The 25,983-nt window shown below is 39.4% G+C and overlaps 1 long non-coding RNA gene across 1 annotated transcript in view; it reads right to left on the bottom strand.

The window, feature by feature from the left end:
* LOC128075988 (uncharacterized) overlaps positions 1-21,000 on the bottom strand; it is a 30,029-nt gene extending 9,029 nt beyond the window's left edge. The window contains exon 1 of the long non-coding RNA XR_008204185.1: positions 20,147-21,000. This is a non-coding gene — a long non-coding RNA (uncharacterized LOC128075988). The remainder of the gene's footprint in view (positions 1-20,146) is intronic.
* Positions 21,001-25,983: the final 4,983 nt, after the last annotated feature.

The following is a 25,983-nucleotide window of genomic DNA, read 5'->3' as shown; positions in this document are numbered from 1 at the left end:
AAAGCCTAAGTGCACTGCATTTATACACACAATAAACCCCATCATTTTATCACCACAGTTTTACAATCTGGACTTCCAAAGCTGCTGAATACTCTTCTATTTCTTAACATTCCATGCCTAAGTTTTCAACCTTGAGCAGTAACTGAAAAAAATGGAAATTAAATAATTTACCAGTTTCAGATTCTAACCAGTAAATTGCTGTGAATTTGTAACCGTACCATCATTTTCATTGTACTACATTGGCCATTTAGGTGAATGATAACCCAGGAGACAACACCATGCAGGGCTAGCAAACAAATAAATCATTTAGATTGCGCACTGCTTTCAACTGAAAAAGGGGCAGTAAATCTGTCCTGCCATTGCCTTCTCTTTTGTTGAATCTTCAGGATGGTGCAGTCTTCTCATTGAAACAAATAAAAAAAAAATTCTACAGGTTTAATTTATCGTCTGGGTTTTGAGCATAATGGCTAAGGCTGACCAATACAAGTCAGTGTGCTAGAAGAATAGGTTCAGACATTTAAGATCATGCCAGATAAAACATACGTCTAGTTTTAAGTGGACAAAGAGAAAATTCTGGTTACAGCATGGCACCATCTAACGGCTTTGGCTTTAACTGCAAGATTCCTAAAAAGCTCCAACTTGTGAAGGTGCAAACTGCCCTAATATCAGTATTCTGCTCACCTACCTCTCCATGTATCATAGGTAGACAGGAAAAGAAGAAAAGGAATTAATATCAATTTAAAATATTAATCTGGACTGACACTTAGATGACTTCTGTTGAAGATTTTAGTTCCAAGATAAATATTTAAACACAAACAATATTTATGTATAAAAACAATTTAGTGTTTGTATATAAATACAAACACATAAATATCAGAAGTCCATGTTTGCAGAGATTATCACATTTTTCTTTCCAATTAAAAATATCTGGCACATCATAACGTTACATTTCTTTGAAAAGGTTGACCAGAAAGACAAGACTTTGTACAATTCATTGTCAACTTCTGTTTTGATTTTGTTTATTTGGAGTGAGTTAGAGGTAGGTAGAAGATAACCAAGACTCTTGGTTTGCATGGTAAGACTCATTTGCTTGCATGTTTTCATTGCACATGTGGAAATGCTAACATGCACATTCCTTGTAAGAATGCCAAATATTTATAATCTTTTAAATACATTCAGAAATAAAACAGTAAGAGATACAACTATGCAATGAATAAATACGACAGGCAGAAATCTTTGTCTGGATATGAAGTGTAGTTAAAGAACATGACCCTTCTTGGAGTTGTTCAAGGGAAATTTAGATGTTTGTACTGAGTGCCATGATTGAATGGGAAAAATCGGTGATAGGTGGGCAGTTGGACTGGATGATTTTGGAGGTCTTTTCCAACCTTGGTGTTTCTGTGATTCTTTTCTATAATTCTGACTGCCATTCAGATGTTAACAGAAAAACAAGTCGTGTTAAAAGTGAAAGGGTCCATTAACTTTACCATTCCATCAATTCAAGGCATTTAAAACCCATTTAAAAACAAGAGCGTACTTCTTTCCCAGGAACAGGCAGCCCAGGGCAGAGCTGGCCATCCTCCCACCCACCACAGCCATGCGTTGGCTCTGGGATTCCCTACATCTTTTATTGCTGCCTTTGGAATGAAACTGAAAACCTCAGCACAGAATTGCTCTGAGTTCATCTGTAAGTCTTCTGCTTATTCTCCAAATTTCCTGAGAACCAGCAAAGCTCCCTCTCTGGTAAATATTTAGTCATCTGAGCCTAGCCAGGAAGTGCACAACTGGAAAGACTTGCTGCTGAATCTGCTGTGAACTCCATGGCATCAAAGACAAGCTAAACATAATGAAAATGTTTCAAATGACTGTGGTGAAATTTGGACACAGTTGGTGTAATCCATATTACACAGATCTTCTCATCTGCAAAAATAGCCCCGTGAAAAGAATGGCAAAAATTTAAAGGCAGATCCATGAAGTAATTCAACAGTTCTCACATACTGAAAATACACTGAAAAGTGCCAGGAAACAAGAAAATAATTTTTTAAGAGAGTGAATAAAAGTACCAAATGAAGTGATGTATTAGAAATAGATCTGATTAATCCTTTTCTTTCTTCTCTGGAGAAACTTTCACATGTTCCGCTCATGCACAGATAATCAGTTATTTTTATGATTACTGCTGGATTAGATCCTATTCATATCAGTAAGGCAAAAGCATTTCCTGACTCAGCTATAATTCTGCTGTCCCCTCTTATGAGCATAGCCTGAATCTGTTCAGAAGTGCAGATGGTTCTGAATCACGTTTTCAGAAACAAGACGTTCACGACTCTGCGTGCTTTGGCAGAGCCTCAACACAACATGACGGGGCATTTCTATTAGATCTCTGTTGAAGACAGCATTGTAAAAGTGGATCCCAAGGCCTGTGCTTCAGGGCTGCAATAATGCATTTGTCCAACTAGCAAAAGTCCTGTGCACAGACAGGGAGCCTCTATTCACTGCTGAGAACATCACTACTGTGTCAGACACTGAGTAGTTATGATCACAGTCAGTTACTTGGACAGCATAGTATGTAAATACCACAGCCTTCATAGAAAAGATCTAAGCTTCAAATGTTGCTGCTTGTAAGTTTATTGTACTAGAAGTGCCAGTAGGAGGAGAAAAAAAGAATCAATCACACAATCATATATTATAACTTTTCATTTATACATATGCTTTGTTTAGAGGCCCATTCTGGCAGTCAGAAGCAAAAGCCCTCTCGCACAATGTAGATCTAAATGCAGACATAGTTCTTGTTTACAAGGATAGTTACAAAAGCAAGAAACAGAAAGAACAGCCTGAGGCAGTGACAGGTTATTTCCAGCTGGAAAGCCCATGCACATCAGCTAGATTACTTTACTAGGTAAGAAGAGTGGTGCATTTACCATGGCTGTACCAGGTCACAACCAAAGGCTGCGGTGGGCTTTGAGCTGGGGAAACAACTGAGCACTGAAGCAACATAAATTAATGGTTCAGACTGAAGGACATCACAAAGAGTAAAGGGCAGCAATTTAAACATCACTTAATGGAAGGACAGAAGAGGAAGAGTAGAGCAAAGTAAGATTGTCAGAGAAGTGAACTGTGCTACTTTTGTGTAGAAATATGGTCCAGTTAAAGTTCTGAAAATGACTACAGTCTACTGAGGAAGTTCCCGATTAATTTATGCTTATGGCCTAAAACATCCCAAAATATACCTCTAGCCATATTTTTTAAAATACATCAATTTTTCCCATCATTGCCACTGATCACTTCATCATGTGTTTTCTGTTGAAAAAAAAAAGGGGGGTTAAATAGCAACTAATTACATATTTTCAAGCTGCAGCCTCCACACACAGATATTCTGGCTAGTTTGACAGCGATTCCAAAACCCGGGTGATTCTGCATTGCTCAAACCACATCATAGTCATACATAAGGGAACATGGAGCCAGAATGAAAGCACTTCCTGCACTCTTGCTTCACTCTACTGTGCCCTACAGCTTTGTTTGGCAAAGGTAAATTGCAATTCTTATTCCTCTTCATGCTGACCTCCCATCGCTCAGATTATTATTCTTTTTCCTCTGTGAAAGCAGCATTGCTGTATTCTGCTTTCTGTACTTCCTTCTGGACAGGGCAGTGCAGAGCTACAGGTAGAGCACAGCTTCCTGCCAGTATGTGATGGGTAGTTCAGTGCTTCTATAGCACAAAGTTGCTATAGGTCACTGCCTAGGCAGACAGTAAAACACTGCTTGAAAAAGCACATTGGGCTGACTTTCAATCCTTCCAAGATTAGCAACATTGAAATCCACAAGAAAAAGATTACTGAGTTCCCTTTTCCTCTGTCCCTCCTTCAGATGGTAAGCACATGGTCCTCAGTTCTTCTCAAGTCCACAAGAGGCTTTCCCTCTCCTCTCATCTACCTAGTGTCACTATAGCTCATCTTTACTTGCCTTTCTCTTCCCAAATCAGAGTCATAATGTGGTCAAAAATGCAGCTATTAAAGAACTTTGCTAGTTAACGAAAATGGAGCTGAGCAGTTGCAGCTGCATAGTGATACCCTGAAACTACACAAAGGTGTTATGACAGAGATATGGAATAAAACCTGGGAGATTAGCAATAGATCCTTAGTTTGCATTCCTCAAAATCTGAATCTCTTCCTCTGTACCACATTCCTCAAATAGTCGATCCCTGCCAGCTTTTATTTGTGTGACCCTGTATGGCTGAGAAAGAGGGGGATGGAATGCAGACTCCAAAAATAGGGCAGAAGACAGAAGCAGCATAAAAGCAGAAGTGGGAGATAGGCAGCAATCGCGACAGAAATTCAGCTATCTTTGTTCATTTTGGAGGAAGATAACAGTAAATCATCTGCCAGTCTCTAGCAAAAATACTCAAGTAGTAATTCTCAAATGGAAGGAAAGCAACTCTACCAAAGTCATGCAAGCGAAAAAAGACTGATAAATACAGAACCTTGAGGACTAATGTATGCAGTAATGAGAGTAACTGCACTACTGGATAAGTGTATCTTTTTATATGAGAGGAAATAACAGTGTTTGGCAATGGCTAAATATCAGGCTAGCATTAAAATAAGGGGAAAAGATTCACCATTTTGTACACATAGAAGAAAACACCTCAGATACAGATTCAGTGGCTTTATAGATTGCTTAGTGTTGAGTGGAAATGTATGTAAGGAAATTTCCTTCTGCTGACTTTGAAATTTGCCTCTAGTGAAATTCTTCCTTTCCCTTGAATCCATCCACGAAGCATGGTAGCAAGGAGCAGGCCTTTTGGCAAATAGCACGTTTCCCTTTCTGCATAAATTAGGCTCATCTACCTGAGCAATCTGCAGCCAAAGGCTGAATAACCCAGTTTTGCAAATATTATCCACTCTGCACTTTAAATCATAATCTCTGCCCTTTCCAGTTCTTTAGAAACATGTCACATCCTATTGAATGTTAAGGAGAGAGACGGAAATTTGCAAATCGCTGCTCACGTTGAGAGGAAATCAGAGTTTAGTGGGATATGTGGAGCACAAATTTCTGAGAACCTGTGTGCTGCTCCCAGCTCCCAGCTTCCAAAATAGCTTTATGAAACCTGACTCGGTTTGCCCAGTGCCTCAATCTGCCAGTCCCAGCAGTGACCCAACAGTACGATCCTCACATTGACACCTGCACAGCTCACACTGACACCAGCACATCTCCTGAGAGCTCAGCGCTCCTGGGCTCGTCAGACACTTGTCCCACTACTTTTCTGCTAAATTTGTATTGCTTGCTATTTTTAAGTATTCTATGATATTCTGTGACATTATAAATTGATCATTTCACCATTTAAACAAGAAATTTTTTTTTCCTTGATATGAGAAGATGTCATTTGAATGCATGTACATGCAAATTTGATACCCTTCCTAGAACTGAACACACATCATATGTAACCAGCCAGGACAACAGCAGCTTAGCAGCAGCTGCTACCTGCTGCTTCTCCTCTCTGCATTTCACACGGAGGTCTTACCTCAGCCAACCCTGTGCACCTTCTCCAGGTGGGCTACCTTGATAGACCTCCCTATTTCCTCAGCACTTGCTCCACACGAAGCTCTTCAGGTCACCTTCTTCGTTTGGCTCTCCTGATACTGATGTAACAGAACTAATTCCTTGGACTGGGCTAGTTAAAGTGACTTTAGCATGGATTGATGCTACAGTGAAGACAGGAAAGCTGAAAGAATTGCAGAAATGGTCACAACTCAACTGTCTCTGAATGAAATAGCAAACAAGGCACTGAGAATACTTAGTGCTTACAAACACTATGTTCCTAAGACTCATTTCTGGTGGCATAATTTTCAGACAGTCAATACATTTGAGGAAATTATTGCAGTCAATTAAAGTTTTAGATTTGTTTTACACTACTTAGGAAGAGTATGCAAAGTTATGTCTTAATGAAAATCCTGGGAGAAGAGCTGACATATGTATTTAATAAATAAACCATTTGCAATTGTTAGCTGAAAGGCAAAAGAAAGCATTTTATAGGAGGGAAAGAAGTGTGAAAATACTGAGAAAATTGTTTCTAGACTCTAGACTTGTTCAGTAGCGTCTCATGGCATGAGACATTCTGAATAAAATGGAGTGTACTAAGAAAGGGCAATCTTCTATGTAATATATATACAAAGCTAGTTTGTGCATGTTACAGTGGTGTCTGCTTCAGATTACTCTGTGCTTCCTCCCCTCTAATTTCCCCACTGTCTCTATACCAGCATGATCAGGGAAGATAAAGGAGGCAGAAGGTGAAGGGGAAAGGGGCATAAAGAAGGCCATACCATCAACTCTTAAAATTCACGAAAACTTAAGTTTCACTTTTTCACAGTCTTTGAATGATAGGTCAGCTCCAGCACTAAGAGGGTTCTGCTCTACTTGTGCTGGGACAGCTGTGCGGATGCCCAACAGACTGTGTGAGGATGGCTGTAGCTGTGTAATACTGGGAAAAGGGGGAAGATTATTAATTATTTTCCATAACCTTTTTGTCATTTGCTCCCAATGGGACGATTTTGCCACAACACAATGCGGGGTTTGCACTCCCCATTATGAGAGCCTGGAAGAAGCTAACGTGCCTTTGGGTACCTCATCAGCCTCTCCCAGAGGCAAGCGGCAGACTTCAAAGGAGGAACAAAAAGGAAGAGCTCTGCTTAATTAGTGCTTGGCTCCGAAGGGGAGCAGGCCTGTGGAAGACACAAGGATGGCTGCTCCCTGTCAGAGTCCCTTGGAGAAGCAGGCCTGCCAAAAGACGTTTGCTTTTCTGGCTGCCAACATTCAACTTCCGCTCGCCCAAGTACCGTCTGTGTGGAAATTTTTCTGTGTTCGCGGAAAGGGACAAAGGTCTGCTGCCAACACATCCCAGAAGCAAAATGAAATGGAACCCTTCTGCACACGTAGGTCAAGTCTTGCATACAGCATAGGATAGAGGTTGAATATCTTGAATTTATACGTTGGATATATGCTGAATAGCAGGCCCTGCCCTCCAACGTCCCCAGATGCCACAAGGCCACAGCAATTCATTCAGCCTGAATGCTTTATGCGTATGTGCACACATACATTTAACTAAAACCGCATCCTCTTTCTGTTACAACAAGTTTTAATTGTTCTCTCCATTACATTTTTCTCTCCCCAGCTGCATCTCTGATCAAGAGCAGTATAACGTGCACCAGGATCAACAGAATAGAGATCTCCAAGACCAACACTTTCTCATAGAAGCCTTTTATTTTCTTGCTTGTGTCTTGCTGTGGTGGAAACAAAGTAGATTGATTTGTTGTAGCACCCAGGAGAATACAAGGCATGAACAGCTGAGAGGGGACAGAAGCTTTGGAGACACTGCAATAACAGAAAGAAGAGCTTAAGAAGCGCGTCTTTACAGACGGCTTCACATCCTGTGTTACGAAACCTACTCACGTCAAGAGGACACCACTTTGTTTTCAAAGACCAAATGAAGCACAGTCAGATTTATTATATGCTTCAAAAAGAAGAGATACACTCTCTGAATAAAGAATCCATGCTCAAATGCACAGCAAAATGAATGTACGATCTTCCTGTTTCACATTCTTCATCCTGAGCATGAAGTATACACACAAGCCTTTCTATGCAGGTTAACTCACAGACAGAAAAATAAAACTCGTGTTAATAACAGAAAATGAGGAAAGCTCAAATCCTTCAAGGCTTTAAAAACAAACAGTTAAATTTGCTGTTCACCACAGGGTAACTAAGAAGAAAAAAAATGAAGGATGGAGAAACTGAGACAGAGTCTGTTTCTTCTTTATCTTAAGACTAAGCAAGTAGGGCACGATCAAAGTATTATAAATAAAAAAAGAACAAAAGACAAATGAGTCTAAATGAGTCTGAAGTAATATTTGCTATAAGCTTTAGGCAGTCAAGGGCCTTCTGTAGAAACAGCCAGCTTCTGGGTTTTAAAACCCAATGAATCAACCTAATTTATAACCATATGGTCTTTGTGTTAAAACAGGAAGGAAGGAAAAAAAGTATCATAGCATGAAGAGGGCTAGAGGAAAGACAGAGCTGGGGGAGCACTGTTCAAACCGAACACGTTATTCAGTTTTCATTTAGCACAGATAAAAGTTCAACATGAAGACTGTCATTAAAACATAGCCTAAAAGTAAATGGAAAAGGCAATCTCTTATTCGGTATGAGCTTCAGCTGTTTCAAAAGGATATCCTTATCGTTAAAATATTCACTAGTGTCTATTATGAATTAACTTTTAGCTTTATTCATTGCTTACACAGAGTAAGTAGCAGAAAAAAAAATAGAGTGAGAATGTAGGAAATTAAGATGGCCATTTATCATCTTTCCCCGGAAGTCTTCTGAAGACCTACACGAAACGTAAAGCTAAAACCTCTGAATTTAAGGACGCGTGCTGCTAATTAAGCAAAATTAATATATTTTCCATAGTTCTGCGACATGAGATTTCATTAAAAACTAGGGCTTTGCTCTCCTAGTTCTGTGTTAGGAGGAAATCCACTTTATTTAACAGATGGGAATCTTTCAGAACTTGACACAGGGCAAACAAGTTAAAGATCTCTGGTTCACTGAAAGAGTCCTTCAGGGTCACCCGGAAAGTTCTGCAAAACCTGGAACACTAAATGTGTTCAAACACCCAGCAGAGCTGCGGCTCCAGTCATCAGAACGCATCTAAAGCCTCAGCACAGTCAGTTGTTACAGCACAGGTTCCAAAACTCCTGTTGAACGATCTGCTGCCAGCACAGACTGTTTGCTGAAGGCCGCGTGCACTCTGCATGCACTCTGCACACAAACATTTCCATCAGAAGAAGAAGAGCACAGGGCTGCTCCTGGTAGCACCTCTGGAAGTACAGGCCTAGGTGCATCCTGCTCCCTGCTCTGTAAGATTTCTTAGCATCGGAGCAAAAGAAATAGTAAACAATTTGAAAATTCAGCCCTTCTAATCAACTGCAAGCACTGTTAACAGCAAAACTTATAATCGCCTTCCTAGGGCAGTCTTGCTGGCATTTCACCCCCCGTGTTCTTTGAAAAAGACAAACATACACAAAGTATCAATAAATAGAAAAAGCAGAAAGATCAAAAAGAGACACAAGACACCAGTATCAGCAGAGACCAGTGAGAAAATCTGAAACACTTATTTGGTTAAAAAATTCAGACAAATGTGAATTGGATGAGGCTCTGAGCACCTGAAGGAGCTGCAGGAATATGTGTTCATTGCAGGGGAGTTGGACCAGCTGGTCTTTAAGAGTCCCTTCCAACTCAAACAATTCTGTGGCTCTAACAACTTCCTCCTAATGGCCTTATAGATGCCTACTGCTTCAGATGTTATAAAATTGTTTAAGTATTTCTTACCATTCAAATACATATTTAAATGCATTTAGAACACCTATTCAGACACCAGACACAGTATATCTGTATTCTCCCTAAATATAGCGAATAACTATTACAATACAACAATAAAACTATCACAAAGAATTCCTTCTGCAGTTTATTTGATGCCACAGCCCATTTCCAATAAACAAAGGTTAACAAAATTCTAAAAGGACCCAACAGAAACACTGCTGTTTCACAGCCTTCAATCCCAAATCCTGCCTTTGAAAATCTGGGATAGCAGTCATCGCAGTGTGCTCTTATAAAGAACAAACCCAGTCTCCAATTACAGAGGTGAGTCATCTCCCAGCTCAAGTGACCCGTCTTGCACAAATCACTGCTGTCCTAGGGAAGCAAAACCTTTCAGACATCAAGCTCAAAATACTTGCAATATTTAACCCAGGACACAACTATCTTACATTGCAAGTCTGAGAGAACACACGGGAAAAAGGACATCACTAACCTGCAATTGCTGCGTGACTATGACCTCACACAGCTAAATGCAATGAGTAGCAAGCTGGCAGCCCCAGTCTTTTTTTCAGGGGGAATCATTATTCAGATCCTTCTCTACATATTGAGTATTTCTTCAGGCTTCTTTGTCAAATCTTCAGCCAATTAGCTCTGCAAATCTCATTATAATTCAGAGAACTGTTCATCCCAGTTGGTCAGATTGGCTAACATGAAGACATAAACCTGAGTATCAACATTTTACTGAGGATATCACAACACTTCTGCCTTGATTCCTCCTGTTACTAACCTATGCATCCAGAAAGGGAGGAGTGGTAAAGGTGGGTTTATGTTACTTGTACTGCAGGTGTTGAGAACCAGTTCATAACTGCTTAGGAGAGCTGTGCCATTTCTCAGAAGCCTCTTTACGAGCAAGGAAGGGAGAAGCCTGAGGGGTTGTGCAGGCACCATCACAGCTCCTGTCCAGAGCTGAACACACCTTCCACATTTATTTCATCCCATCTCAAATCTTACTGCCAGTTCTCCAACAGAATCCTCAGATTCTAGCAACCATTCTCCATCTACTTTACAGTATTCAATGGCCTTTCATGCCCTTACTTCCCTACTACATTCCATACATTTACTGGAAAGTCCAGACGATGAGCTGAAATACAACTTTACAAGTGATAAAAATGAGGAAGGTTATTAGGAAACTCATTCTGAGTTACTGTAATTGCAATAGAGCTGGGTAAAAGTAAATAAAATGAAAACGGGCTGTTAAGGAACATCATGTATAACACAATACCTTAAACAGGGACATCATATATCACATAATACCTTAAATAATGGTCCATACTGCAAAAGACAACAACTGCCATCGGTTTGCTACTGTAAAAAGTCTGGTTCTGTCATCTTGGTGAAGTTAACATAAGGCATACAGGGTCAGTATGTCAGGATATGTTCCTATAATACCTCCTTACCATATCCCAAAAGCTATTTCCCCTCTCCATTCAAAATAATCCATGTTTTCCACAAATAATCGTAATTCTTAACTGTAAAATGGTGACTTAGTCAATGAACCTGTATTTCACGTTAAAAATACTTCCTTTAATAAAGCACGTGTCTCCTTTGTGATCTCAAGGAAAACAAGTGTAGAAGAGTGTGAACATTAACAGTCAGCAAAAGACTGAGAGCTTTCTGATGATGAATTACACCTGTGAAGTGGGCTACTCCAATATTGTTATTTCTGGAATTTCAAGTATGAACTCTGCAAACAGACAGACTACAAATTTCTATTCACTGGCAAAAAATGTCTGCTACTTTGGTACCAAGTACAACAGGATATTATTGTTTACATATAGTCTTTACCTCCTAATTAGGGGAAAATCTGCCAAGTTATGTCCCTACTAAAGGGAATTTTAGAAATGGATGGAGGCACAGTGTTAGTGTGCAGTGGATTTTTTTCACTTTGAAGAAAAATGTCATCCTTGGAAAATATACTTCAGTGCAGAATAGATTTATTGGCCTTTTTCATTGGATCTTAATTTGATGACAAAACATTAAATGAATGTTGTGTTATATTGAATGCAGTTTTGACAATGGGTTCATTCACCCATTGTAGTTGCTAAGAAAACGTCCTTGTATCCCTGTGTTAAAATGGCTTACAATTTCAAAGAATCATCTCGAAAGGTGATTAATTTATACATTAGCTTAAAGAAATCTTTTCATACTCATTTGAAGCTTTTTTCCTTAAAAATAATCGAAACACATTTGTGCACTGCAACACTATTGGGCGCCTCTGCAAAATCACAGTGCATAAATTACAAAGCAAGCCTTTTCTCAGTAAGCACAGAGCTGAGCACGAATCATAATAATATGCTCTTAATCCCCAAAAGCAGAGCAGAGCTAAATGCATCTTCAAAATGTTCAAGAACTGCTACCTTTTTGTTTTGCTTTGTTTTAACTATACTGCAGCAAGCTTAAATCTCTATCATTGCATTGCTCCAGGCAGTGTGTCTCTGCATACATGCTTTCATCCTTTCGATTTATGTGAGAGGAGTTCTTCACAGCGTGTGTGGTTTGGTTCTAACTGTACTTACATTGCATCGTTCCCTCCTGCAACTGCTTTCACTTGAGGTCCAACAGCAACTTTCTTGTTATAACATCCTCAGGTAATACTACGATGCTTTATATGTTTACTGAGTCTCATTACTTAATTGTCATGACTGTATCAATGTTAATCTCTGAAACTTTCAGGCATGGAGCATTCAGCCCCATAGTGAGTGTCTGAATGCTAGTGCTGCAGAACGGTAGGCTCTACTGTATTACAAAAGAATGCAGTAATCAAAGTGACTTTGGTTATAAATCTTGATTGAAATGATCCGTCATTGCTGGTCAATTTAATATATTCATTACATTATTTCGGTAAAAAGATTCCTAGAAATATCCAGTTGCTTAGTCATTCTTAAGCTGGCTTAAGAACTTCTTCTGTACGCTTTATCACCCCATGACATAGCAAATTCACAACGCTTTTTTGTTTTTAATCTATGCATTTTGTATTTTTAACACTGCCTTTTTCCTAGCAACATAGGAAATTATTTGATCACAAAGATTAAAGAGCAAAACACGACCTGGGAATAAATATCCTAATATGATCAGCATATCACAGGTCTGCCTCGCTCTTCATTCACAAAAACCAAACTCATCACTAATGAGGGATCACTAATGAGTTCAGAACTTGCAATGCCAGCCCCTGAAGTAAGATAAGACTTGGTTTATATTCTGGCCAAAGCACAAGCCAAAAGTAGGTCTGTGCCAAGGCATCAGACACTGCCCAACTGTCTCCTGTGACTCCACCACTCCTGGCCCTATGGCAGGTTACAGAAGTGCAGGAATAGCAGTAATGCTGCCTTGGGCTCCAGGAGGAAGTTTTTCACACAGAGGGAGGTGAGGCACTGGAACAGGTTGCCCAAGCAGGCTGTGGATGCCCCATCCCTGGAGGCATTCAAGGCCAGGCTGGACGTGGCTCTGGGCAGCCTGGTCTGCTGGTTGGCGGCCCTGCACACAGCAGGGGGTTGAAAGCAGATGATCACTGTGGGCCTTTCCAACCCAGGCCATTCTATGATTCTATGATCTGTTAGACCTGTAGTTTGCCTCTTGCAGAAAGCATTAACACCCTTTGTACCCCTTGTACATGGTCTATTTATGTGGTAGTCAGCTCCCAGATGGATGGAACCATTAAGATCAAACCTGTTGTTCATAACAATATGAAAAAAGAAGGGAATTTTCTTATCTGCAGATACATTACTTTAAGGCTGTGGCAGGAGATGTATATCTCAATCAAAAAAACATCACCATTTTTTTCCTCCCCACAATGGATGAAATCCTTGTATGTGATTTTTATGATGCTTGGGAAATGGATGAAAAATCACAAAAGTTGCCAAATGTGTAACTGGAAAAACTGCTTTGGAGTGGGAGAGGGAGCTCAGAAATAAGCAGCTGCTGTGTTATCAAAAGCTTTTACAAAAATTAATTAAGTCTCATTACTGAAACTGACGGCTTCTGGGAGTTATTTTCCTGCAGACACTATAAGATGTTCAGCTTAACTTTCTAAAGTGCACCTCATGTCCTCTGAACAGGAATCATCAACAAGAGCACAAGGCATCTGAGGCTGCACGGAGTGCACACTTTTGAAAGCATGACGTAGCGAGAAACTGAAGCTCCAACTATTTGTGGGTTCCATTTTCTGATTTCTTTGAATCCAAGTCCAGTTAACCAAAGAATGTTGTCTGGGCTAGAAGTTCAACTTCCATAAGTGTCACTGATATGCAGTGCATTTTCACTGATGGCAATGGCAAAATATCGTGGCATTGAATTGAATCTGAGTGTAATCTTCATTCCACTGCTCAGCTGCATTTGAATGAAGAGATTGCTGCGAAGAGGAAAAAAGAAGGCAAAAGACTCCTAGATATAAGACCAACATTAGGCTACATCTTGTGAGTCATCAGAACACCTGACCAGCAATGCCCCAAAAGGGTCCTGTAAGGCTTCACGTGCCACTACTTGCTTCACAGATGTCACTAAGGAGAGAAAGTTGAACTTGCAGCCCAAATCCTGTCTCTCAAAACGTCCTTCCTCACTCTTGGCCATCTAAACGCCAAGATGGCATCCGGCAGTATGATAAGGAGAAGTTGCTTCTTCAGATACGCTGGCATCCCTCTGGGTTGGAAAAACCCCCAGCACTCCTATCAGATGTAATACATGCTTACAGCAAGAGTGAGGCTTCATTGGTTGAACAGGATTTTGAAATCCTCTGTTTTGACTCCTGGTTTAACGGAACTACAGAATGTAGCCATCTGCATCTGGGCAGTAAGACAGAAAACTTGTACCCACAGTCTGCAAAGCACTGAGCAGATTCAAGCTTCTTGTTTCTGCTGTGGGATTGAAGTCAAATGGCAAATGTAAGTAACTTAAGCATAAATCAGAGTAGTGATTTTTTGAAAATAGAAAATGATTCCTCTCCCAAATAATAGATTACAATTTTGTATTTATGAATCACATGCTTAATTTTCAGGTGTTTCCTGTGGTATCTATGGAGTAAGATACCGTCAGGCATTCACAACAAGTTTTAAAAATACCTTTAAAAAAAAAAAAAGTGATATGAAATGCACAGTAACTCACCAGACAAATTCCAACAATGTAACTGGATTACCTACGTAACTCTTTTTTTCCATGTAAACAGAGACCTATGATTAAAGTCTGAGCTCCCACAGTTTTGATGCATAAAAGTATGCATTACACGCACCGTCTCAGCAGGCACTCATTATGCAGTCACAGCAGAGAAAAAGCAAATGCTTCACTGAACAAGGAGGAAAGGGGAGATTTTTCACTAGTTCTCTTGAAAGGTAGCAACAATGTAGAGAAAAGAGAAATTATTGCATACTTCTTTTTTATCCACAATTTGCAATAAAATTATTCATTGATGATAAACAGCTAAAATGGTACTTCAGCTAAAAATTGTTTCTGGAATCCGTAAGCTTCAAGAATTTCTTGCCATTTGAAGAGTAGCTACATGAGTATATGAAACTAACTAGGAAATGTACAACCCGAGTAAATTATTAATTCCAGTTAAACCAGAAATAACAATCTGCCCTTTAAGGTTTGTGGGTAAATGATAAATGTTCAATGACTCCAGACACAGTTGCTAAAGCCCAGAGTTAACCCAGGAGATATGGTTTTGTTCTTTAATTTTTCTTCTACAGAAGAGGTAAATTAACCCATTGGCTTCAGCTACCATAAATAACACAGATTATGTCAACGTGTACACTTAAAAGAAAGCTACTCTTAGATGACATCATCCGTTCTTTCTCCAAAGCACACAGCATGCATTACCTTTAAGAAGTTTCTCCAGTTGTGTATAAAAACACAGGTTTCATGCACTACATATCCTGCTGCGCTCAACTTTAAAGTATTTGCTTCATTCACCTACTTACAAGAGGAATGCACGCTCAGTATGTCAACAGCTACCAAGACACCCAAGTTAAACACATCTCTGTGCAGCTGCAAGTATCCCAAAAGCTCTGGCTTGCATTGTGCCATTGTGCTGAGCACCAGTCTGGCAAAGACAGAATGAAGTGTGGTTGGCTTCAGCCGCGCTTTCATTCGCTTGGTTCTACCCCTGCATTAAAACCATAAAACTCTGAACGAAGTGTTCCATTGCCTGTTGTGCAGGAAGGGCTAGATCCGAATGAGAAACAGCTGTCACTGTCTCATGGAAATCAAGATTTAATTGATTTTGCCACCTTGCACTGCAATGAATTTTTTCCCTGTTCCAAAAGTACAGATGAAACTAAGCTAAACTCCCAGTGGAACATTCCACAATGCACTGATTAGGACATTGTTTTGTCAAGAAAAATAAAGAAATCCAAAGCACTAATTTGATTAATGCAATAACCATTTATTTATAAAAAAATAAAATAATGAATCCATAGGAGTCTTGAGAACTTCCTGCCCTCACTGGAATACAGACATTAACCCTAGCACCCACCTCAGCCACCTACCAGCACTCCTCCTTGCACCGAGCTCTTGTGAAGCCCTTCCTCCAGTAAATAAACAGTACTGACATGATTGTACTGAAACTTTTCAGAAAGCAACGCTCTCTCTTACAGGGACACGTGGTTTCAACACTTCAATGTATTGAATTATTTTGAGGTGTATTTTCAAAGAGTTGCACCTCTGTCATCCAAACCAGAAAACCTGTTCTTGATAAAGCTGCCTCTTACAGCCCTCTGTCGGTTCTGGAGTTAAGAAATCTGACTGTTGCACACCCAGTTGCACAACTCCTGAGCACCATGACTAGAACTACCTGGCAGTTTGAGGGCTTCCATCATCTGAAAGTAAGACCATTACTAAGAATGTAAAAAACAGGTTTATTCTTCAGCATGGAACTGAGATGGGAGCAAACCAACATTGGACGTCTCCAAAGAAGCAGTTTAAAAATACAGGATAGTGATTTCCTACACATCACAAGAGTGTGATCTGCTGTCCCTACTGATATAAATGAACACTGTTTATATCTGAGGAAAGAATTCATTTTTAAGAATGCAAACCAACACAGATTACCTGCTTAAATTAATGAAGCATGTAATGTATGTCAAGGACACAGACTTTTTCACTCGTTCTAATCTGCAGCAGTTTTCACACATTCTTAAATTAGTCTGGACATTTTGAAGGTTAAAATGCAATGAACTCTGAGAATATTAACATGAAGTTCAATGTGATGAACGTCAGCCATACGCTGGCAGTACGGCATTTCATTTTCGCCAGGGGCAAGGCGAAAAGCATAAAGGAAACTTGTTACATTAAGAGATAAGCAGGAATTAGTAAGCGCTAAAGCTGAAACAGAAGATCACACAATTTTCTGCAGCATTTCCCCAATTCAAGCCTTACAACCAAAGAAGTCAAAGACAGTGCAGTGACTGTAAGACTGAGAAGCATTTAGTAATAAGAGCAGCTAAGACCTAAACTTTGGGGAGTGCTCTCAAAGTCTGCTTCTGGAAGAGCAATACTGCCAGTGCACCAGGAGCAGCCTCTACACTCATTACTACACACTGATTACCCCATAAGTTCTTCCACTTATATCTTCCCACTACAGGTTCATAAATGAGACTAAATCAAATAATCCCTGAGAAAAATAGTAGCTGGTATTGAACTACTGAGTCATTGGGTCAAATGCTGTTATGAAAGTTCAACTAGTAAGTTTTAGACTGCTATATGCCAAGCTTCAGCCCAACCATCTGAAAGAGGCCCTGCTTTCAGCATATAGCCAGTCTGGGATCAGAGATGCCAAAAAATACATGAAGTATGTAACCATGGGCAGTGAGCCAAGCATTTAAATAACCCTACTACCCATTTAAGGGTAACATTTTTAACAGATGCAGTTGGTTACTAACTATACAGCAACTCTCATTCCCTCCAGCCTCCTCGGCCTTGATTTTGTTGAAATGTTGCCATTCTGTTGGCAACCTCCTTTTCATAGCAGTTGTTGAACATGAGGTCTAAGGTGAAAAAACCCCATGGTGTCTGTTGTTGATGGGTTTGACTTTCTGCTGAACAGCAAACCGTTCTGCTGAATGGTTCCCACTGATTCCTCTTCCTACATGCACTGCTTTCTGCATCTTCACCTTTGTTAGAGCTTCGGTTTGGAAAGAACCACTGGAAGTCATTTAGTCCAAACATCCTGCTCCAAATAGGACCAACATTGGCTGGTTTGCTCACAGACTGGCCAGGCAAGTTTTGAGAAACTTCAACAGCTGAGAACCCACAGCCTGCCTGGACAACTTCTTCGAGGTCTGGAGTTTCCTGCTATGAAGTGTTTTCCCCAGCTCTAATCAGAACCTTTCTCACTGCAACCCGTGACCTTCAGTTCTTGCTTATTCCCATCCTTGGCAATCAGTACCACTTTCCACCTTCTTTGATTCTTCTGTATGTTAGAGGTCAATGAGGAGTTCACAATTTATAGCTTGTCCTGTTTTGGCTGGGATAGAGCCTCTCACAAATAAATTCCATCCGCTCTCCTGAAAACACACACATGAGCAGTTGTGTCTTGTGCAAGAATACTGCTATAAAACACAGATGAAAAGTCCATTTGTTTAAATTATTATAAGACAATAATGTTGATTATTGAAATGTACTTCAGGTTAAAGTTGTAGCATGTTTCCAGCAAGCAGTTGCAGAAAATTCTGTCACAGTCTGGCAAAGTATTACAGCACGAACCTAGTCTTAAGCACTTAAGTAGTCCCATTGATCTTCAAAGGGATTATTCACATACTTAAGTTAAGGACATTATTAAATGTTTAGATGGATCACAGTCTAGGTCACTGTTTCAGTGTAAACTTGGCCCAGGTCTATATAATAACATCAGATTTTTTTTTTTCCTAGACTGTACAGTATTTAGAGTTGAATGTTAGTGACTACATAAGTACAGACAAGGCATATTCTTAAAGAAGGGATTTGTTCTATTAGTTCTTTCACATTAGGGATCTGTAAGACACATAGTTCTATCAGATTAGAGCTATAATTATTTGATTATAACATGTACACAGACAGATATGCAAAATACTGTTAGCAAGCATTGAACAAAACACTACAGAACTTGTTATTGACACTACTTGCAAGAGTAACTCAAGACTTAGCTGACTATCTGTATATATTCAATACAGACTGTAGACAGTTTAAAGCAAATATATGCTAACTCTGTAATGATGTCTTAAACTTGAAAGCAGCTAAGCACTGTCAAGTAGACAGAACATAATAAAATCATTAGTGTGTTGCAAGGTGGTTAAAATTACATGATGACTGTGGCTTTGATTAAATGCTAGGGAGGGGCAGGGAGGAAAACCCCATAAAACACAAGATCCCCAGGTCTCACTTCTAACTTCATCATTCTTTGTGCTTAGATTTAGTTCTAGTAGAGATAAAGTCTGTTTTCATTGCCAAAAGCATGGGATCGCTGTAAATAGAAGATGTCTCTATTCTCACTATACATAAATTTTAATCTTGAAAAACAAAATTCAGGAGAAAATGTAAACAGGAAGAGCAGTGTTACAAGTGTCTATTCTTTTCTACGTGGCTTGCTCAAATAACACCATCAACATCAATACATCAATCCAACCATCAATCAAAACAACAACTGAAAAAATCCAGGAACTGAAAGATTTCTTCCGTGGTCCAGATTAAAACGGTTTAAGCTTTCTTATTAAATATATGTATCAAGAATTTCAGTTTGCAATCTACAGTAGGGCTCTAAAGTCCTGAATTTATTTCAGTAAAAAGAAAAGATGGAACACAACATAAGAAAAATACAGCAATAATATGTGGAACACATAATTCAACAGATTCATTCTTAAAGTATTAAAGAAGTCTTTGAGCAAGCGCGCAGTTTACCTACAATAAAGTTCTCTTATTTCATGAAGCAGTTTGCATGCAAGAACTCACCTTGGAAATAAAAAGCAATGCAATTTGAATTAGAAAATATGCATGGTTATAAAAATATCACAACTAAAATCATTATTATCGAAAGAAGGAATCCAGAAATCTTATTTTGATTAAACATAATAAAAACTTCTTAATTATTTCGCTCAAGTAAGAAGAAAATGCTTGGAAGAATTAAAGTGCTTTAAAAAGGACTAATTAAACCCATTCTTACCACTTTGAAGAGAACTGGAAGAGAAGGAAGTGCCAGCATATTATCCACCAAGTCTGGCTTTCTTTGTTCACTATGAGAGCAGAAGTTTCCCCGACTTATTTCAAGAAGAGTGCTTTATTGTATGTATTTTTACCAGCATGTAGCCTAAGTACCATCAAGTACTTTGCATAGATTCCCACCAAGATCTGAGCTCTGTTGATGTTTGGCAGGTTTTGCAAGGTAACATCACATCCATTCATCTTCCCTAAGACATTCTGCCGGTCAGTTTCCAACATAAATAATTCACTGTCAGTCATTTACAGAGATCAAAGGCAGCTGTGTCACGCCAAAAGCACTGTATTTGCACATTAAGTAAAGCATTGTGTCTGGTATAGAAACAGTCTAGTAGAAGCACCTTTTGTGTCAGTCATAAGCAGTTCTCTATTTGCAATTCAGTAACTACTTTGGGCTAATAGATTCTGTTTGTCTATCTAGTGAAACTTCTAAAATTCCTCCTAATGTTGATTTTAAATGCTAAAATTTACCAAGTGGTGATTTGAGAATCGCAGAGAAAGAGGTCTTTTGAAATAATTTTGTTGGAGTAAGTTTTACAAGACAACCTACCTTGACTGGGAAACAGCAAATCTACAACGTTCGCATTTTCCGTTGTCTGGGTGTTTTGTTTGCTCGGTTGGTTTTTGTTTCAGAAAAAGGTAAAATGAAATCTTCGTTCGTACTTTGGTGCTGTCCCTCTCCCTGCAGTCCCTAGGTGAAGAAAATGCCAGCGAAATCCTGCAATTAAACAACTATGAGCAAGTAAATCTCAGCAGTGACATGCAAACCACCAGCGTTGCCTTGCTGCCGTAGTTACAACTTCTAGCAAGGCCACAGTCCACCAGGTCTCTCAAACAGCAATCTCAACCAGAGAGTCTGTAAAAACACAGTACCTCATTATTGTGGAGGGTAAGGAGAGCAGTAACAGTCACTTTTTCCTCTTTTCCCTACAGATGCAAACAGTGCTGGAAGCACCAGTCAGTCAGACCACATGTTGGTTCTGCAACTGCCACCAATAAAAACTTGCAGCTAAATCCCCTGATATTAACTTGCTGATATGAGCAGCTCCAGATATTCAACTGGGGCCATATGTGCAGGATGTGTTAATAACCCCCCCCAAAAAACCATAGTATGTTGAACCAGCAAGTTTTGATTGCTATTACAGCTGGACTTTTATGTGCTAATTAGTTTTGCAAATTCAACGTTTGCACATTTTGTCAGACTCCTACACAGGGCAAACAACCAAAGTCACACTAACAGAACAATCACTTTTGGTTTCCTTGGCTTTCTACCACCCAGTTCCTCACAGAGACTTACTTGTTTTCAGAGCAGCTCGTTGTCTAGGAATCGATGATTCTTTAAGTCATCTGATGAATAATTCTTTAAAATAGATAGATTTTAATAATGTGATAAGGCATTCCATGTTACAGATGCAATGCACAGCAATGCAATAGCTGGCTGCAGGCAGTTCTGCTCTTGGGGCTGTGCGTAGCCCAGGCAGCCTGCAGTGGCAGCTCAGGGGTGCTCCCTTCGAGGCAGCCAAAGCAGATTCCCTGTGCCTGCCTGGCTATGGGCAGCTCTCACCTCAGGCCCTGCACTGGGACTGCCAGCTGTGCACTCCTACTGCCTCCACAGATGGGCTTGGGCTCGGGAAGCCCAAGCTTCTATAGGAAATAGCTTTGCTTGGTTGGAAGCACTCTTCAGTGGCAAACCTCACTATCAAGTGATGTGAAATAGAACCTTCCTTTCCTAAGCCCTGTGCATCCATACCTCCTCTGGGATAAAAGGCAGGTACAGGTCAACAGCACTTCTGATCAGAAGACATTTCTCGCCTTCCAGAGCCTCTGTTTTCTATCTACATTAGGATAAGAGATCTTAGATAAGTAGGAGTGCTAAAAATGTGTTCTGTTCATTAATGCTTGTAGGACAGTTCCATAATTAGGTGTTGGAGGACAAGTAAGGACCGTGAAAGATACTGTTATCATTTTTTTGTTAGATCTAATTTATGTTATTCTCTTTCTTGTGGTTAGATACCAGGTTCCAATCCCAGAACTGTTGTGCTGAGCTCTGCTATCTACTATTTTTGCTCTGTTTTAAATTAATCTACTTTAGTTCTGGTCTAGATTGCCACCATCAGCATTGCTACATATCCCATTAGGCAGCTACAGCAATGATTTATTATTTAATGACAGCAGTGTGGCAGAAGTGCTGGTGTTATGTTTCTTAATATCTACAAAGAGTTCAATAAAACAATCTGCTGAAGGTCTTTTTGTTTCTCTGATGGACAAAGATATTTTCTACAGACAATACAGGAGAGCACACAGTACTAAGCATGAATCTCAGTAGGGAACCTCTGTTCTTTATTCAACTCAGTCAACATTTGTCAGGCATTTCCTGAGATATTAATTACTTCCCCAAATCATCCAAATTAAATACAGTTAATACATTCCAAAAGACTTACCTTCAGCACAGATGCACGGTTTGCAGGAGATTAAACCAGCTGATCAGGTGCAGCAGGCATCTTACTGCATCCTCAAAGCCACAGAACTAGCCACAACAACGCACTGCTGGCACCTAGGCATAATATAAACTTCATATAAACACACACAACACTGCATGCAGAGCACTTTCACATTTTATCTTCAGCCTTGGTGCTGTGTATGTTAAAAGTGCCATAAGGGGTCCTACATTTCCTTTTAAATATCAAGATCCGAGTTTCCAAAGCTGGAGAGCTAATTCACAAAGCCTAGCTTTAAGACAAAATTCTACAAGCAGAAAATAAAACGGTCTGCAGAAAGCTTTTCTTTAACCATTTTATAGTCTGGTTGTTTCCACTGAATTAATTAAAAAAAAAAAAAAAAAGCAAACAACGGGCTGGGAAACAGCTGAACCCCATAGAGTTGACAGGAGTAATAAAATCACTGCTTTCAGCAGCGTGAAAGGGTGCCAAAGCATTGAAAACATCTATTATCACAGTATGATTACAAGGCACTTGGACAGTTCCTTTCCACTGAAATCAGCTGGGAATGCTTGAAGGTAATCTGAACCTGCAGAAGGTAGTCTACGAATCCAGGACAAGAGTGGGTAATAAGAATGGAAAAAACTCTAGATTCAGATCTATAAACTATTTATTTTTTTACATTGTGTACTCAGCTTTGGACTAATGACAATATTCTTGGAGTGGGATTCCTGAGGAAGCTTGCAGAGATCTCTCATGCACTCTAAGTAGACTTAGAGTCTACTGCACTTTCTCTAAGAAATTTACTTAAGAATCAGCTATATCTAATGATGGCTCAATTTTGTAGCCATAAAATCTGGTTGTCTATTGGCAATTCTAAAATATTTCTCACTCATCAACCTAATTTTCTTGGTATATACCAGTGGGACTCATCCACACAAAATGAGAGCAAATTTATGGTCTGGGATTTTGCTTGTTATTCCCATACAAATCTTAGACTATACAGAATGTGGTTAATCCTCAGATGGATGTACAGAAGTGTTGAGCTGACTCAGACAGCTTAGGCATACTGAGCACTGTACTTTACAAACAGATTCACAGAGTGATACAAACACATGCAGACACACACTAGATGTGCTTTCAGAAGGTTCTGTTGACAGCCTTCTTTTAATAGCCATCAGGTTGCTCATTCTTTCCATTTCTCATTACCAGTACTTTAACCATCCAAGGCCAGTAACGTTGTTCAGAATGTATTTACCCAGATGACTACAAAAGCAAAACGGCAACAGAAGCTACAACACAGAAATTGTAATCACAAGCATTTAAACTGCTGAGAATTATGGCTTTTAACTTAACTTTATTAAGACAGATATTTACAAAATGCACAGGGAATTTTTTAAGATTTCATAAGTTTTTTTTTTTTTTTGTTAGTTTTTAAAAAATAAAATTTCAGGCCTTCTTCTCTATAAATTGATCAAAATATGTTAAGATTCCATCAGAGTATTCATAAATGCAAAGCTGATTGGCACACAGGCTGACCACTGGGTACAGAACTGATCACTTCCACCTTCAGGCTACAAATCAAGTTCTGTTCAGGCTGCTTCACATACTTGACTCCATTAAAAACAGCAAAATGCATTTTAAAACCCCAAGCTTTGCATACACACTACTTTTCTTGCTTGCTCTGTTTCCTGATGGTTAATAATGCATATAAAAGGCCAAGGCCTGTGATAGGAAAGAAATAGCTGGGATTTCCCAAAACTGTGTAGACAATTATCAAGATGGATATCTCTATGACAGTGTTTTAGAAAGGTCACCTCAACAAGGCATTGGTGGAAACACTGAGCTGAAGAACAAATCCTCTTCATGCTGATGACTTTGATGAATAGTGTTGTGCAGAATAAGCACAATCTAAAGACAAACATGTCAATAGCATTAAAGTGGTGAAGAAGTGGTACATTTCAAGAGGCAGATAAAATTACATTTAAAAAGAAATTGTATTTAGAAATGTCACATCAGGGGAAAAGAAAACTGCAAGGAAAAAAATGATGCCTTAAAAGACTTGATAGTGCCCTTTAAGAAGTGCGGTAGGGTAAGCTGGTTCTTGGAATGCAATCTGTAATTTTCAGTTACAGCCCTCTGCAAAAAATGGCAATAAACCTTTGCTGGAGTCATCTATGATATGTTCATAAGATATATAGCAACTCTGCATTTGACTGGGAGACAGTTTGTTGCACTGACTCAATTTCTAAATGTAGTATCAGCAGAAATTGTCTAAAAAGGTACACAATTTTTATCACCACAAAAAGCCTTGGCTGCAGTTGTCAAGGATCTTAGCAGATTGAGGCAAATGTCATTATGGTTCCCATGTTATGGCAACAGAATTAAAGGGAAGCACAGTAGGCACTGATAGATGCAGTGCATTTGAACAGCAACTTTGACAGACTCCTTCCTTTTGCTTGCTTACCTGGTTGCATGAGGCATTGACTCCTCGAGAGCAAGCTAGTGATGTAAACAAGTGAGAATCAAGCTCTATAACCCTGATACAGTTTTTCTGAATTTATAACCACACAAAGAAATCTATGCAAACCTTGGCTCTTATTTTGAACATTCCGGAAGAAAAAAATAAAATAAATCCCCCTTTCTGGCTGGTATTGTTGGATAATTGGATTATTGGAAACTACTAGTTGAGTTACACACATTTCAGATTATAAAAACAACTTTTTTTTTTTTACATGCTGCCATTTATTAATGTAAGATACCATTCCAGCTGACTTTTTTTTATATATGTATGCATACTTATAAATAAGTAGACATAGTGTATCTCCTTAAAAGCAGCAGGACATGCATGCACGCCTGCTGTGCCAAAGTACAACCCTGGCTCTTTGTTCTGGAACTGGACTCATCGTGAGCACTGCTAGGCACAGCAGGGCGTCACAGGTAACTTAGAATTGATCCTCTTGAGGCAAGGGAACACGTTTTATGTTTCTCCAGGCAATATCCTTGTGTAGAACTCATTTTTTCAGGAGTATAGGAGAACTTGGGTAGGAACACCATTAACAGCACAGAAGACAGTGGTAACCAAGACTCATTCAGGATGCCTGCACAGCTTGTGGAGACCACAAACACGTTATCCTCTTTTTATCTCACCTGCTGTGAAACAGAACAAACAGTATCCACTAAATGAACACTCACACAAATGGGACTGTGCGTGCCAAATGAATACGCTATGATGCATTAATTAGTTTACTCCTTCAAAAATCACTCAGTCTCAGATGCTGTTCCTGCGTCCCCTTCAGCACAACAGGCCACCGAATGCTGGAATTCTACACTGGCATTCAATAATCTTTTGAATGCAATGGCCTAAAAGCTCTTTATGAAGTAGGATGACTGTAATGATCTCTTCTTACCTTCACGGTGCAGAAAAGTAAATGTTACGCTTGGTGTCAGTCAATTTCCTTGATTTTGCTCTCCAGTAACAGCACAGCATCATGCCCATGGGTCAGTAAAGAAGCTGCTGCTGTCCATGTTTGGAATTCAGTTGTTTCTCACTGCTCCTTTCTAGCTGCACACTTCCAACATGTATCTATTTCTGGTGTCTCATTTGAGCAACCTGACTACATCATTAAGAAAGTGAAAATAATTTTCAGCTTTTTATAGAATAATAACGAAGTTTAAATTATGTGAATTATAGAAGATGTTTGTGATGCATATCCTCTTCAATGACATTAATTAGTGCTTCTGATCATGTTAATTTTCTAGCAATGCAATTGCATTTACTCACCACAAGCACATACAGAGCAAACCTAAGTTTTAACAACGCTTTGCATCCTACAGCAGTGAACAGATGTAAGAAAATTCGTCACTGAATTTAAAAATACGTTAAAAAAGGGGAAAAAAAAGAAAAATAAAAGTAAGGGCTCACAAAAGTAATCACCTGGAGATTACT

Source organism: Tympanuchus pallidicinctus, unplaced genomic scaffold (genome assembly GCF_026119805.1).
Source record: "Tympanuchus pallidicinctus isolate F22 unplaced genomic scaffold, pur_lepc_1.0 scaffold13, whole genome shotgun sequence".
In the NCBI taxonomy this organism is placed as follows: Eukaryota; Metazoa; Chordata; class Aves; order Galliformes; family Phasianidae; genus Tympanuchus; species Tympanuchus pallidicinctus.
Note: the sequence above shows the minus strand (reverse complement) of the source record. Positions and strands in the feature narration are given on the sequence as shown.